General features: G+C 33.5%; 1 protein-coding gene and 1 long non-coding RNA gene across 2 annotated transcripts in view; one reads left to right on the forward strand and one right to left on the reverse strand.

The window, feature by feature from the left end:
* LOC108686559 (neurexin-1) overlaps nt 1-15,849 on the reverse strand; it is a 223,869-nt gene that overhangs the window by 106,625 nt on the left and 101,395 nt on the right. The gene's annotated exons all lie outside the window — the stretch shown is intronic.
* On the forward strand, nt 13,966-15,734 carry LOC108686582. Its single transcript, XR_001931709.1, has 3 exons — nt 13,966-14,051; nt 15,012-15,111; nt 15,695-15,734. It is a non-coding gene; the product is annotated as an uncharacterized LOC108686582 (long non-coding RNA).

Below are 15,849 nucleotides of genomic sequence, written 5' to 3' on the forward strand. Positions count from 1 at the left end.
GATTACAACCTTTGTCAAAATACAAAAGGCAAACATTGTATTAGCTTAATCTAATATTCAACCAGCATTTATAAGGGAAAACGTTTGTTTTTCTTGAGCAGCGGTAAAGTTCATTTGTTTAGCTTGAATTTCAGGAAACTTGCTGGAATAAAATAAACCGTATCGAAGCTTAAGCTCAAGGTAGAAGATGCGGAACTATATGCAGGTTTAATAAATCTCAACGGCTCACGCGGATAAAGGCGTGCTAAGGACGTCGTCCGATTTATTTAGTTCATGCACTTTCGAATCTTTCTATGTCGGTATTCTCTCTGCATTTAAAGGATTGCCAAGTTAATCCTCGCAAACAGTTTGTTGCACAAGAAACGCCTTCAGCGAAAGTAATTTGCAATCCTTCGCCACCACGTAAATGCATATTAAAATATAAAATGTTTAATGAATGAAGAAGGAGAGAGAGAGAGAGAGAGAGAGAGAGAGAGAGAGAGAGAGGAGGGAGAGAGAGAGGGAGAGATAAGGAGAGTAGGGAGAGAAATTTAATGTAAATATATAACAAGATTAAAGAAGTTAACTGTCAATTCTATCAACGTTGTTTAAGTTATTACATTAATGTTAACGATATAAATTTTGGAATACAGTATTTCTTTATGTAGAACCAATTTGTAGAACAAATTTAACCAGATTGACAAAATATTAAGTTAATATTATTTTTAATAACTCATTTGGCACATTAATATAATGTTTTTATTGACTTGAAAAAATATTGTAAAAGCAATTTAAGTATAATTAAAAAATTATAAATTTGATCAAAATCTTTTATACATTATAAATATAATACATATTGTAATCCGTAAAAATTAATATAAATGAATTTATTAATTTTGCGAAAATCACTTTATACATGTATTAATGTTATCATTATAAATTCTTTACATTTTTATTCAATTTTATTAAATTTTACAATATTCTTTTTTTCAGAACTTGTAATAAACATACTTGTTTACTGGCAATTTAATTACAGTCAGAGAACAGTTCGCTTTCGCTCTTCCAACTCACATAGAAATTTTACTCGCATCGTAAACATAACCGTAGAAACTCAGCTTTCTGTGTTTCTGACTGCAGGGAATATTGTAACCCACGAAATCCCCTAAAACAATAAAGCCTTTTACTATCGCCATTGAAAACAAAGTTTCTCGGTATTAAAACTGAAACCAGGAAAAGTATCTACCTTTTCTACCTTTTTGAATGCTGCGAAGGCAACATGTTGAGAAAATTGGACGACATTTTGATAGTTGCAGATATAACATGAAATCAACAATCTATTTTTATAATATTTGCAAGTCGAAATATTTTGGATTTACGTAATATCATAAATTGTGCCTATACTAACATGAAACTAACATTTACAAAATTTCTCATTATTTTTCTATCTCTTTTTAGCAAAAAAAGTGCATTAATACTGTCTACAATGTAAAATATTGCTTGATCTACAATATTCTTGCTATACAACATTATGTTAGTTATACCACCTAATTGCATTAGTATTAACGAAAAATTTTCATAGAAACTGACTCTCTCTTCCTAACTTTCTTAAATCAGTAAAATGAAAGAAGAAAGTCGCTTGAAATTCATGGGCGAGTGGCCGGTCACCGGTATCTTTCGTAGTCGTGTCAAAGGGCCAAAGAGAGAATCTCTGCGGCGGCATTTTCCACCGGTATCCACCTCATGAACTGGTTCAAGCTATCGTATTAGCATGTATATTGCATCACGTCGGCGCGACACATGATGACATCGCTCACCGGAAACTACCAAGGTAGTACGAGCCGTCGTTTTACTATCGCACGCTCCGTTGCGGGCTGCGCGCTCTGGGATCCTTAATCCACGGCTATCCCTAGCCCAACTTTAACAAGTATTCCGTTTGAGAAAGGGATATCATCGTTTCGACGCGAAATTTTGCGCGTGGAGACGTATGTCCTAAACCCCGAGCGAGAAACGTGAAAATTACATCCCAAGTGCATCAGTCTGAATACGACGATCACGTTTCAATCCCGTAAGGATTTTGCAAAATATTTGACATCGTAAGTTATATAGTTATGCAATTCTATCTCGCAAATAAAAAACATCGACTTTGTTTTCTGTTCTGTTCAAAAATTTTTAACAACAGCATTATGTATAAGTTAATTATGTATAAGTTAAAGCATTATAAAGTATAAGTTAAAAAAAATAAAAAAAGGAAAAATATAGATTCAATTTATTACAATCAAAATATCGTTTTCAAACAAAATATGCATTTTTCTATTAAATATATATCCAAACAGCACAGAGAATTCCATAAAGAATTCTTTTCAAATCTCCGAATTATGAAGTGTATTCACTTTTATATCATCAATGTCACCAATTCTGAGCTCTTTTTCTGTTAGAAAAGAAAATCTTTTTATAGTTACGTGATAAGAATTTGCAGTGAAATTGAAATAGTTTTTAGATACTTCAGTAAACACAAGTATATAACTTTCAGAAATATCAGATACTTAAATGAATTTTTGCACAGAATTAGGAGAAATTAATTGCTCATAAAAAAATATTTCTACTTTCCATGAAGCCTTATTTTGGAAATTTGTCTTCAAAAAATCATTTTAGAACATGAGAAAAATGTCATAATGCTGCGCCTTTTATTCTATTCTGTATAATTTATTAGTATTTACCGTTTATTTGTTTATAAGAAATAAAACTCCGTCGCCTTCATCTATCGGTAAATGTTGTGTATTGTTCGTGAATGAACAACTCATTTTTTTTAAAACTCGTTTTAAATAAAAATTCATAAAGAATGTAAAAAGATGAATTCTTTATTTTTTAATTCATAATAATCATCTGTGCTGTGTGTGTGTGTGTGTATATTTAGAGTACATTCACTACATACATATTAATTTTTATAAATAATTTTAATAAATAAATTTCACAAGTTCTCTTTATAAAGATCAATATTGACAAGAAATCTTTTTAAATAAAATTTTTAAAAACTTTTTTCTTCCATAACGATAGAAGAAACTTCTTATCTCGAATACGATTGCGCTCGCGATGGGGTTAAATAAGTCCTCGTCGTTGAGACAAAGTGCGAGAACAAGTTATTAGAACAAGGCGACGCGGTGGAAGACCAATTCCACGCATGAGAGCGTGACGAGAGGCGTCCGCGCTACACATTCGCCGACACAGAGAACGCGAAATTACCAGTCGTGGTACTTTGGTGCGAGAATCCGGACAATTGTGCGCTCAAGCTTAGCAGTCGCAGCTATATCGAGTTCTGCGAGTGGCGGAACTCTTTCAGTCCGTTCCCGGCGCATTCGTTATGACCACGAGAGAACGGCTGGGAACTCTCATGCATAACAGACAAGCGACCAAAGACTTTCAAGGCTCGATCTCGCGAAGATGTAGCCGAATCGAAATCCTGAGCTCGTCCGCAAGAACGCTCCCAAGACAACTTCTAGCACGTGACACGAATCCAAGACTCAAGAGACTCAATATTTGTCACTTTTCTTATAAAATCAAACTAATTTTTAATGAAATTTTCTCTCAAAAGTCAAGAACCTTTCTTGTCATTTCTACTACACAGAGACTCATTTTTATTGCTACTTTAAAACCGCCATGAGCGACGCACTACAAATGTAATCAAATATTATGTACATATATGCAACAGTCGATAAAGAGTAAATTCATGTAAACACGAATTTAGCTAGCTGCACAAATGTTGAAGCGCACGCTTCCCTATATCCTTCGGCAATTAATGAATCAAATCAAAGCATCAAATTCTCTTGTCTAAAACAACTGATCAGCGCGGGATGATCTTCCGTCCCTGATTAAATCGTAAATATCTTTAGAAATTGTCATAAAATGTAGACGTTACAATTTTCATCTTGTATCAATTCGTACGACTCTCATCGATATATACAGACCATATTTTTCATGCCTCAATAAAGTGCAATTTTCGTTGTGACTTATCGCCTTTTACAGTCTTGTATATGTACGTATATGTACGAGCACATGACGGTAGTAAAGAATATAAGCAGCCAATAAAGGTAAACAAGCCCCATGATACCTTACGGGTGGCTGGTGATTTTCACGTCGAGAAGCTTTCTCAAGGGAGGGAAAATGGTTGAATCCAGACGTCTGGATATAAAATTACGTAAGTGTCCCGACCACTCGCGCGATCGAAGGCCATCTATCGAATAATGCTTGTCACCGGTCGCGTGATGGAATATTACAAAAGTTTCCACGAAGTGGAAGAAACAGTTAGCCTGATTTATACTATGAGCACCGCGAGCCTATAACACTCCTGCGACAAGGATCTCTTTGGGATGTAGCATGAAATTTGCGCATGCGATACCTTCAAGCAATGCTTAACTTAACTTTTTCGCTTAACTTTTTTACAAATTTTTTAATTCAGAATGTTTCTTATAAAATTGAACATTGAGGAAATTAAACATAAAAATGGTTGTGGATAGAGTAGATACGTAAAAAATTTTCGATATTATATGAGAACCCAGTTAAATTAGACTTTAAATTGATCAAAAAGTCTCTCTCTCCCTATCTCTCTCTCTCTCTCTCTCTCTCTCTCTCTCTCTCTCTCTATGGAAAATATTTTATTCTGCAATATTCTTATATATTTCCTGATAAACAAGCTGACGTTATTTATCGTCATTTTGACGTCAAAATGATGACAAATCATGTCATCTTGTTTACTAGGAAATATATAAGGATATTGCAGAATAAAATATTTTCCATAGATTTTTTGATCAATTTAAAGTCTAATTTATCTTAGAAAAAGTGTGAAAATGATTTCACTTTATAAAATAAATGATACTTTTAAAACATTATAAATATAATTTCTATTAATATAATAATATAGTGTATTAATTTTTATTTTTAAATTTCTCTTTCCAAAATTTTTTTAAAGTAGTGAAATATAAGTGATTGAGTTTAATTTTATATAATATTAGAGAAAAGAAAAATGAAATACAGCAAATTATAAATTATTTCTTTATGTTAAGTTATTTCCGAGTTTGAACATCAGAAAGTCGAAACATAACAATGATATGCGCGTTGTGCATTATTGCGGCGACCTATTTAATAAATTTTTGTAGCGCGATAAAAGCGGCATTAACGCTGTCGTTCGATCTCATGCTCGACGTTGTCGTCGTCCTTGCGGGATTAGCCGAGTAATCTCTCGAAAAGCCTCGAGGAGTAACGAGATCCTCTGGGAAACGACACAGACTTTTTCTCATCTTAGAAGTAGTGCATCCTGTGATGCCACCTCGCTGAAATTCGTTGTTCCCTTTTCTGCACGTGAGACGCTTACATTTCCAAGGAGCAAAGCGTCGGAATAAAGCGTCGCTCGTTTTCGGAACATAAGTGTGCGAGAAGAGTGAAAACTTTGCGCGAAATTGTTGTCATGAAATACCGAAAACAGTTTCGCTTAATGAAATTGGCAACAAGAAACGACAATTGTCATTAATCAACGAGCAGCAAAATAATTTAACTCGAATTGTTTATTGTTACGAAAAAAGAATCGAAAACAGTAGAGAGCAAACAAAGGTGCGAATAAATGTTTCAGTTGAAATTGAAAGACCGATATATAATATAAAAATATGTCGATTTATATTTTATATTATATTTTTAGTGTGTCGCACGCGCAATAGCATTTAAAAGAATTTATAGAGATTTTTTAATATAAAAATATAATAAAAAATTTCATGTTTTTAAATAAAAAATAATATTATCCATTGTTACTTGTCATATTAACTTTCATACATTGCAAAAAAAAATAAATCTGAGCTTTCTCTCTCTCTCTCTCTCTCTCTCTCTCTCTCTCTCTCTCTTTCAGTTTGGTCGGAGTAAATTAATTTCAAATATTGACATAATTGAGTCTATCTATAAGTATTAGGTTTCATATAAATCAACGAACTTATTATTTCAAAATTATTTTCATTGGTTATATGCATACATACAAATTGTTGCTGCATAATAGAAATTGTTTTGCTCTTTATTATTATCAGTCTCTATTAATTTTTGTGTAATTCTTTGCAAAATTTCTACTTTCGAAAAATTTATAAGTACTAATAAGTGTATAAATAATTTGTAATTTTATTTAATAAAAATTATTTTACTTCATGTTAACGCTTTTATTGGAGGAAAATTATTTTAATAATCGATAAGGATTATGATTCTATTTATTGAATATGAATAAATTATCGAATATTCTGTATAGTCTGCTACTCGATACGTATAATACTGTACATTGCAATGTGCATGCACACATAATACAATACTGAAAATTCGGTCAGATACATGTACGGTCGTTAATTATCGCTTCTCTTTAATAATTTTGCTTACTACGTGCCTCGTATTACTGAATGCCGGAGTTTTCTCGTTGGACGATCGCCCGTTCCATAAATATGGATTACTTATCGCGCGGCAGTTATTGCAAGCATCTCGTTTATAGCCAGAAGTGAGAGTCGAACGACCCTCTTCGCAGCACCTCTTTGTATCGTTGCAGCGGAAAATTGCAATCGTCAGACTGTACGTGTAAAACTGGCCTAAGCCCCAAAATTTAATAAAACCGTTTTTCTCACCGACCTCAAACGCCTCCATTCTGTGACCTAGTTCATGCGACAGGCGCAAAGTGGCCTAAGCCGCCAAATGTAATAAAAAGGTCTAGTCTAACAATAAGCTAAAACTCTCATCTGCCTGGAAAAAGATGGAGAAATCTTTTCTAGCGAAAGAAATGCTCGTCACAAATTAAGCTGATAAACGAAGCTTCGTTATTTATATTTTAATATAAAGCGTGTTTCAGACATCCTGGATGAACTATCTTTCATTTAAATTCTTTGACTTAATAAGTTGAATTTTTTTCTGCCGAAGAAAGCATTATTTGAATTTAAAATGAGCTTTCGATTTAATTAAATATCTCTATATTCAATCTTCAAATTATAAATCTATTTAAGAAGAAAATCCATTTAAAATTGAATAGAGAATGAGATTTTATTATTTGTTTGGAGTTGTTTTCTAAAACTGATTATACCAGAAAGTCTCTCTCTCTCTCTCTCTCTCTCTCTCTCTCTCTCTCTCTCTCTCTCTCTCTCTCTCTTTCTTTCTCGTTTTTAAAACTAAAAAGCTATCGCCTCAATGTTTAATCATTAACAACGGTTTTAAATAAAAAAATATGCTTTCAGCGATAATTACTATCCATTTTGTATATTTAACAAATATATGTTCTGTAAAACAACTACTCTGTATATTTTACGTAATTGCATTTAGATCTATTTGTGAAATATATTATCTTACAATACGTTGACAATATTTTCTTGCATAATTTTGATTTAACTAATCTTATTAATTTTGATTTAATTAGTTTTCTATCGGCTATATAAAATTTTGTTTCTTCTATTAGCAATTTGAATCTTTGTGTTTCAATATAAATTTTTATATTGTTCCAAATTGTATAAAAATCTGAAGAAATTCTTGCATACTTGCGAAAAATAAATAAAATACGATTCGAATATCGGATTGTATTTTATTTATTTTTCACGCACTTAAATTTATCTGAGAATTCAAATATCGACTGTGTTTTTAAAGTTCAACTTGACGAAGGACTAATTGCTTGATTTATCTATATCTTATTACTCTATAGCATATATATTTCACGAAAGTTCTTTTAATTTTCATCAAACTACCGTTACAACACGAACTAACGTAATTCAAACTTATAAAATTTGTTTTCCAACTTCGGTGCTCATTAATAATTAACAGAATGGTAGACGACGAGTGCATTAATGAATTATATATCGTCCTTACACAGTTTTAGCGTGGCGAAGGCGTTAAGGAATTAAGGATCGGGTAAAGTTCGTCGCGAGTTTGCCGCACTGGAGACCATAATTCTTCGCAACCGGAACGTACGAGTAATTGCTCCAAGTCCCTTCTCACCTTATTTTCCCCGTCGTCACTTCGTCGACAACTCGAAGGATCTTAAACGGTTGCGGTACTTTAATACCACGGTGTCGATTTTGCAGACGATGTGGTATTGTTTCTAAATCTCATTAATTTTTTTGGCATCGAATAAATTTTTCTTTCATAAGATATCTAGAAAACTTACGGTGTTGTAAAGTAATTAAAGAAAATAAGGGATTTCTACTGAAATGAATTTTCAGAAGAAAAAATGAATGAGAACGTACGAAAGCAATCTTATCGTGTGTGATTGCGTGATGTATTTCATGAGAATCTCGACATATCTAAGAAATATGTCAGGCAGAATTTAAAAAGGAAGTCTCTTCATGTCATGTTGGACAGAAGGATCGTTCCTCCGGGATCTCGCACGAAGCTGCGCGCGAAAAACTTAATTAGCGTCTCTTGCCTCGTAGTTGCGTCGGATAACTGCTAACAACGCGACAAAACGGCCGTTCATAATCCACGAGGACAGGCCCGCCTTCTAACGCGATCTCTCGCGCGTCGCAATTACCTTTACCACGGTGAGCGACCGCTGCGGCATAAATCCGGCGCAGAGAGAATATTACCTTCCTCCGGTGCGCGATGTGTAGCCGCGAAGAGAACTTTAACTTTAACACCGACCACACAGTCGAAGACCCTCCATCCCTTGCTTATCATCCCTTCCGTTTACCGATGCGATGTATCCAACTATAATTTCCTGATAGGCTTTTTGCTCATCTCGAACGAGATGCCATCGTTGGAAAATGGATTTTCCAACCGGACGCGGATAACTCTTTGTCTACGATATCGTGGGCGATTACGGGCGGTTATAGAGAATCGCCAAGAGGCGCGGTGAAGCGTAATCCGTGTTATTAACCCCCGTTGGTTGAGGATGCTTCCTCATCGCTACGTGACGTCGGTTGCATTCAACAGAGAAAAATACTTATAAACGGAATCTATCCGGCGCAATTACTTTTTATGTATTGAAAAATATTATTTGCGAATACACTTGAAAAAGAGTTTCTTAAAAATTTAGTTAGATAAAGAATCTGTTGAAATAATTTTGTTGGACCACATCAAAATAATTACGTAACAATCTCAAGTATGATGAGCAATAATGCAAAAAGGTTTGGTATTCTAGCAACTAGTTTCAATTTTGAGCGTCCTAATTATTTTGATGGTCCGATAAAATTATTTTCAGATGAATCTAATTTTTAAAGAATTTCAGTAAAATCGTCCTTTCCGTGCTCTTGTTCGTTTATAAATATAATATCTTTCGATTTATATAAAAAAATTCTGATGCAGACGTTTCTTTGTTAAAAGAAGAAGTGCAAAATCGCTTTGACGATTTATCAAACATGACCTTTTAGTCCCGCGGGCAATTTTCACTTATTCCTTTACGAAAAAAGAACAGTTTTGTTAGAGTATCTAAAAATTTAGCTCAATATAAGTCTGGAGCTTTGTGAACTATCAAAATAATATTATGTAGAACGCTTAAATTGGTTGCTAAAATATCAAAATTTTTTGCTCATCATACTTGAGTTTTCTATAATTACCATGATTTAATAAAATTATTTTCAGATCTGTGCCTAAACTTTTAGATATTTTATGAAATTCGTACTTTCCGTATTGAATCAAAATCATTTTCGCAAAACTCTACCCTCAATCGCAAACAAACCTTCGATTCCGGTTGTGGACTCGACTCGATTCTGCGATATCGCGAGTCATTGTGAAAGCGTTCAGACTTCCGAGTACCCGAGTCGTACGTGAGCCTAATTCTGCACTGAGTATAACCAGCGGACAAGTGGAATGCATTGTTACTTTGCAAGGTATGCGGATTACCGACTAAACACTGTTGACGCAGAACTGCTATTGATACGAAGGGCCGATCTAGCCTCAGCCTCGCCCAAACTGTTCGATTTACACCGTCACCTATCCGTTGTTTACCGCATGTTTCGCTATACGACTCACGGAATGTTCCTGGTGATTTACGTGATTCCGCCGTTGATTTCTGCGCCGAGAGCTTATATCGCGATCGAGACTACACTAAAGGGAATTTAACGATCTAGCGCAATAAATTTCTGCTCTCCGTTTTATTTCAATATTGGTTAAAAAACATTCCCGACTAATAAAAGACGAATATCAATATGTATATTTGTAAATTTATTCACAAAGAACACTCATTAATTGTAAATATAAATATTTTATTTTGTAATAATCAAGCAATCATTAATTTTTACTCGAAAATAATAATTTCGTGCTAATACAATTTCATTTATCTGAGAATTGAAAAAATGCGAGAAAATAAATGTCATAAATATATCTTATTAAAGCTTCAGTTTACTATTTCAAATTGTAATATCATAAAAAAAATACAATAAAAATTCTTACAAATTATATTTAAACAGAAATGTTTTTCAGTAAAACAACATTTGTAATTGATATAGAACAGATTTATAAAATATAAAATGTGGATGTAAATATACGTTAATTTTTGCAGAAATCCCCCGAGTTTATATAAATAACTTAAATATATAATTTTCTAAATTTATTTCGTACTAAACATGTGACAAAATATCTTAAATATTTCGTATTACATAAATAAACATATTACATAAATTATATTTTATATAATGTATATAAAATTATAACAATATTAAATATCACACAAAAAATATTTCACTAAATATTTTTTATTATATTCTTTTATTTTTTTTCCTTTTTATTTATTCTGTAGTTTTTAAAAGATCTAAGATTATACATTTATAATTATAATTAAATACTTCAAATGCGCTTTATTTTGCATAATGAGCGCTCTCCCTCGTCACAATAAACGATCGGATTTGAAAAGAAACAAGTGAAGAATATAAAACACTTACCCTTGCGATCGCTACATTGCCTCCCTCGCCTTCTCCTCCTCCTCCTCTCAGATTCCTGGCGTCCGTACACATTCGCGAATGAGGTTAATACGCGGATAATTACGATCGCGCGGTAATGTTAATCAATTATACAATGTTAATCACGCGTGACACGCACTTTGTTATGTTACGGAAGAATAATGCAAAAAAAAGCGTCTCTACCAAGCTACGATGAAACGGAATAACGCGTCGAGGTGATGCGATTACGATTAAGCGGAGCTACGATTCTACGAGTTGCGACATTTTGCGAACGCAGCGAATTAATGACGGAAACTCGAAAATCGTGCGGCCAACTTCACTTCATGCCTCGCCGCGCATTCCCCCCCTCCCCCCCCTTCCCTATCCTATTCCCTTCACATCACCATATATAGCACTTTCTCGTTTTCTCTCGTATTGTCAGATTGTAATTATCGTTCTATGATTGTTTGTCTCATTCAATTTCGTATTATGAGAGAAATATGAATAAATGCGCGAATGTGAAAATTAAAGACAAATATCCGCGAAATATAATAGGAAAAAATATAAAAAATTTACTGATCGTTTGCGTGATATATTCCAACTGAAATCTCGCAATATATACACTTCGACAAATCATGACGATGTAATCAACGAATTTATGTTATGTGGCTAACGAATACTAGAATACTGATTGAAATAAGAATTTTACGTACTACTTAGATGCGTCGCGATGCCACTCAGTTCGAAAATCAACTTCTAAATGCGACATTTTGTCGAGGAAAGATACGTAACATCTGCAATTTCACGCGACACTATGCGAGTCGAATTATCGTCCAATCAGGACGCAAAGAATTGTCGGAATTGTCCAAAAATGTATAAGAGATTGGAAAACAAACTATGTATGTATAGACAAAACGGCTACATGCAGAAATATATATTGATTGAAGTAATCAATAATTGAATTAGAGAACACAAGAACGTGAGCAGTAAAACCAAATTCAATACGCGAATTCATTATAATTGCAATCGAGAATATTATCGAAAATATAAGATTATAATTTAAAACTCTCGGCTATGATTAGTCAGTTGCTCACTGTTCAAGGTTTAAACCGATATTTATAAGATCTGTTACTTTCAACGAAATTTTAGCACGATTTATTTTTCCTCTTTTTCATCATAAATGAGTGATTTTCTTAATATTAATATTATTTTTTTCTTTTTTTTTCTACATTGAAGGAAAAAACAAAAAAATCAAATTGCAAGAAGCAATTTTGTTGAAAATAACAAGACCTACAGTCAGTTTTCATATTTAAGCTGTCTTAAATACAATAGTCTTAAAATAATATAAAACACAGAATCATAAATCACATAGCTGACAAGCAATTTATAATTTTGATATAGATTAGTAAAAATGGCTCAACTGAAATAAATCAAAATAAATCCTTTTGGCTCGTAGCCTTTGTGATTTACTTATATTTGATTAATAATTTTGGATGCTAATAAGCATTTTTATAAGAATATTAATTATTAAGAATATCAATTAATAATCTGATGTTAATAAATATCTTAAATCTGTAAATAATTTCTTGCAAAAAAAGATTTCGGCACACAGCAGAATCAGCCATATGTATAAATTTCATAGAAATATTTAAATGCTACGATGTGCTTCAAACAAAAAATAAAATATTTCTTATTTAATTAGATTTATTGTCATCGGTATTTCCAATTTACTTATCAAAACGATTTTGTAATAAGATAACGGATTATACATAGAAATACTGACTTTATACTCTTATACTGCTTTTGATAACGATTTAAAATTCATGAGGCACTGTGCAAGACAATCCGTTTATCGACACACAGCTTGGAAGAACATGTTGTTCAGCGTACGTGATATATTTGATAGTAAACTAATTGTACTCTCAATTACTCTATTTCTGCTGCGCGGCGCTTAGGAAATGGTGGGGGATCGATTGGCCCATCGCGCGGTGCGTCATTTGTTTACGTCATCGGCGACCTTGTTATTCGCGCGACATAAACAATACTGTGACCGTTTCACACACATTCCTCGAATCCTCGCAACTTACCGGACTTACAATCAGTCGCAGTTATTACAAGCGTTCCAAGCGTTCGGACGGATTCAACGACCCTCGTGCTTAAAGCTCGCGCCAGCTATTCATTCAAGTTCACTTCAAGCAGATATTTCACGCGCATTTATTCGTCGTAAAGAAACCAAGAAGTGCTCAGAAACGAGAGTTGTTTCGGTATTGTTTCTCTTCGATGCCTATGTTTAAGTTTATTCCCGAGCTTTCCGTCGATAAGCGTAATTCGCCTCCGATACTTTCGAACCGCGAGCACGGATTAATGCGCGATTTGCTCGAATCGAGGGGCTTAAGTAACGGAAAGCCATAATACGTCGATTGTTTAATAGCGCATACTTTAGCGGGATTTATGTGTTGAAAATATATTGCGCATTATTGGTTTGTTATTTGTGGCCGAATTAGTTATTTATCGTACCGAAAATAAACTAGAAAGATATATGCATAATATATTTATTTCGTTTTTAAGTAAAAATTTTGAAGAATTTCGAACAACGTGAACAAATCTAAGGATAGAATGTCACTTGTGTAGATTCGTTTCACTAGGCTGCGTTTGGAAACTTCATCCGAATGTCTGAGTGTATCACTTTATCATGTTTTATATCTAATAAAGATAGAATGTGCCCGTTTCATAGTCAGAATTTACATTTAAGGTTTATTTAAATTGATCTTTAAATATTCCATAAATTATTAATTTTGTCGTTTGATTACAGAGAATCTAAAGATAAACTTAAGGAAGTCTTGAATTTAAAGTCTTATGGGCCTTTTATAATAAGTCATTAGTCATAAATTAGAAATCAGAAGTTAAAAATTGACCAATCACAGTCAAGTTTCTGACTTTTAATTTATAACTAATGCCTTATTGTAGAAAATCCATAATTGTGAATACCGGCAATGGACACTCAGATAAAAAGTTTTCAAACGCAGCCAAAATGGAAAGTTCGTGGAAATTGAGTTGTTTCGTAACGGAAAACGCGTGACGCCTCTGATTGGTTACACGTAGTATATGACGTTGCCGGCAAGGTCAGCAAGATTCGTACTTTCTCGATCATTCACGCAGCGTCGCGGATTGATCGAGTCAAGCGGAGCGTCGTAACGTGTTTAATTGGTGAGTAATTTGTCGGAATTAGTCCCGACATTTCAATATTTGTTAACTGAGTGGTATAAATACGGCATTAATACACCGGGACGATATATCGTGGCGGTATTCGGTGAGATTTGTCCAACGGCAATTCGTCGACCGATCGATTCGATAATCACCTTTCAGTTGCACTCCACGGATATTTGCCCCTATAGCATTTTGACTAGCATTTATTCATATCTACATATTATTCTCGATACGATAATCTCGACGCTAAAGCGCAACAGCATGCTGTGTCGTAAAATAATTCGGAAGGAACGAAACAATTATCCGATCGTCAATTTCCATCCAAATGATCGTCAATTAAACGTCGAATCAACGTTTAATTGATGGCGAATTCATTGATATTACATCGTATTCGTTGACTCGACATCAATTTGATAAATCATTTCTCGCTGGATGTGGGAAGGAAACGCAGTGTCGCCGGAGCGTCTGAAATTGACGACGCGATTCACATAGATCGGCCATCTTGTCATCATTCGCGGAACGGGAAACGCCACAAGTTTTGACTCCTGCAGTTTTGCACACGAAACGCAGAAACCTTGCCGCACGATAAGGAACAATGCTGGTCGCGATAATTGATGAATTTGTAGCTTTTGATAAGAAAAAACAACATTCGAGTGAATCGCAGCTTTTTTGTGCATTCCCGCGTCTTCGCGTTGTTTCTCCGTCACGAGGAGGTGTGTTAAGTGTGTTAAGTGTGTTTCATGCGTGATTAACGTTAATGTCACAAGAGATTTTTTTATTCCTGCATTAGATTAGATCAGAATTTTTTTTCTCGTTTTCGCTAAATATCAAATACATCTATTTCACAAGTTTCAAAAGTGTATACTAGCTACAGAAAACTGACAGTGTCGCATGATCATGTTCTGTAATTAACGCGCGTGAAATAATTAAATAATTAACCATAAATTTTAATTTTTTTAGTTAACTGTGTTTTCGCGAGTGTACCCAATGCGACGAGGAAATCTGAGAGGAGGAGGAGGCCTGGGGGGGGGGCATCTGGCGACAGCGGAGCAACTCTGCAGTAAGTAATATTTATTTGTTTATTTATTATATTATTTATAAAATTGATGATTCATTTTCGCAACAATTACTGACTCATTTTCTGTATGGTACTTCATGTGATTGATCTTTAAAACTTTTAGAATGAAAATATCACTCCGAGTCTGAAGAGTGAAATCTGACTCCTAAAGATTGAAAATCGAACCACTTTTTCAAGAAGCTCAATTTTCACTCTTTAAAGTGAGATCTCAATTTCAAAGAATTTAGAGAGTGTGTAACAGCTGTTTTAAAACAAATTAAGGAAAATAGTTGATCGAATATTTATAGAAATTTTATATATTCCAAGGAAAAGATGCAATTTTTCAAGAAAAGTTATAAAATCATTAAGTACCTACTTGTAGTATCAAAAGTTCTTTTTGATAATTTAAGAAACATATTTATATACATTTTTTATGCCAAAGAAAATACATTTTTTGATAAAAGTTAATCAATATCTACTTATAATATTAAATATCTATTTAAAAAATAAAAATTCTAAGCGTCAGTAATGTTTAATTCTAATTTTTAGAATGCTATTGTAATCTGAATGTGTTTGTAATTTACAGGTCAACGTTTCAACAACTCCGCTGTTGCGCATCAGATCTGTGAGTTTTTAAACTTTTTTATTTTAAATTGAGACAGTGGATTTACGTAAAAATCTGTGTTAGATATATTTAATATTTTATTATATATAATATATATAATATTTTTTTTACAATAC

This window comes from Atta colombica, unplaced genomic scaffold, assembly GCF_001594045.1.
Source record: "Atta colombica isolate Treedump-2 unplaced genomic scaffold, Acol1.0 scaffold100, whole genome shotgun sequence".
In the NCBI taxonomy this organism is placed as follows: Eukaryota; Metazoa; Arthropoda; class Insecta; order Hymenoptera; family Formicidae; genus Atta; species Atta colombica.